The sequence below is a fragment of the Drosophila montana genome, unplaced genomic scaffold (assembly GCF_035044405.1).
Source record: "Drosophila montana isolate Dmon_TW-CO22-7 unplaced genomic scaffold, ASM3504440v1 contig_3060_1, whole genome shotgun sequence".
Lineage (NCBI taxonomy): Eukaryota > Metazoa > Arthropoda > Insecta > Diptera > Drosophilidae > Drosophila > Drosophila montana.
This window is the reverse complement of record NW_026997936.1, coordinates 18,713-19,967: the sequence shown is the minus strand read 5'-3', so window position 1 is coordinate 19,967 and position 1,255 is coordinate 18,713. Positions and strand designations below refer to the sequence as shown.

At 39.8% G+C, this 1,255-nt stretch overlaps 1 long non-coding RNA gene across 1 annotated transcript; it reads left to right on the top strand.

Moving 5' to 3' along the window:
* The first annotated feature begins 256 nt into the window (after window positions 1-256).
* Window positions 257-1,255, top strand: LOC135430716 (uncharacterized). The gene is made up of 5 exons (XR_010436676.1): window positions 257-370; window positions 429-594; window positions 669-713; window positions 1,054-1,119; window positions 1,181-1,255. It is a non-coding gene; the product is annotated as an uncharacterized LOC135430716 (long non-coding RNA).

Here is a 1,255-nt window from a genome sequence, read left to right as displayed (position 1 = left end):
GATCCTAAAGCCAAGGGAAACTTTTCCTTGCACTTGCATTGATATTTTATTTATTTTTTTTTTAGCTCTGCCCCGACTTCAAAGAAGACGGGTGCTTCTTGAAAATTGGGCGCCATATTGTTACGTGGCTGCTTGTTTCTCGGCAGGCCGCGCCGGCTGGCTCATCGGTTCTCTGCGTCTAGTCCCATCCCTGGCCCGCAGTCCGCACAATCGATATCAACAAAGCTACAACGTCTATAGCAAAAAAGTCCTACACAACACTATTCAAAATGAACCACATAATCGATAACAACAAACAGTCGGAGCTTCTAACAAATGAACAGCTTCTAACACTAACAGCTGTAACAACAAGAAAATGTAAACAACAAAGGTGAGACGCTCGATATAAATTAAAAAAAAAACACTATTTATCCACTTTACTCTTCCAGATCGGGTCCCGGCTCCGGACCCAGCGTACCCGCCCTACCTTAGACGATCACCTAATCTCGTCTCCCTCATTTTGGCCACTAGATGGCCTGCATCAGCCCGTGTCGGCTGTTATGCCCACTGTCCCCATCAATTTAAACTTAACCGGGCATTCTTTTCCTTCAATATGTGCGTATAATTGGTCGTGTTTTCTTATAATTAATAACAATTAATATCATTTCTTACTGCATTTATCTTTGCAGCCATTTACAATCTCATGCAAGCGGACATTTCCCTCAACTTCACAGGTGCGTATAATTATTCGTGTATTTTTATAATTAATGATTACAATTAATGACAACGTGGGAGAACAAATATTATAAATATTAAATTGAGCGATTGGCTCCCCACACGTTCGCGCACGTATATATATATATATATATAAGTTACCACGCTGGTAAAAAATTATATGTTGTAAAGAAGCTTATATAAAATAGAGAAATTTCTAACCGCTTAAGTACGCTTAGCCTACCTAAAGAGCTCTCTGGGGCGCTAAGGGCGATGGAAATAAATGATTTTTTTGTATATATATATGTATGGATCGCGTGGAAACGAAATTACTTCGTTTTTTTCTTTTATTCTTCTTAGATGGCAGTCGCAATAGTGTTTGGGGACGTTCCCTCCCGTTACATGATTAATTGTTAGTTTTACCAGGTGAAATACGCAAAGTGAGAAATATTATTTAATTTATACAAAAACTTTAATCTATGAACAGGAAAAACAACTGCAGCTTGATGTCAGCAGCACGCTGTCTCTGGGCTGAGTCTGGGGAGGGGAGTGCTTGGAAGGG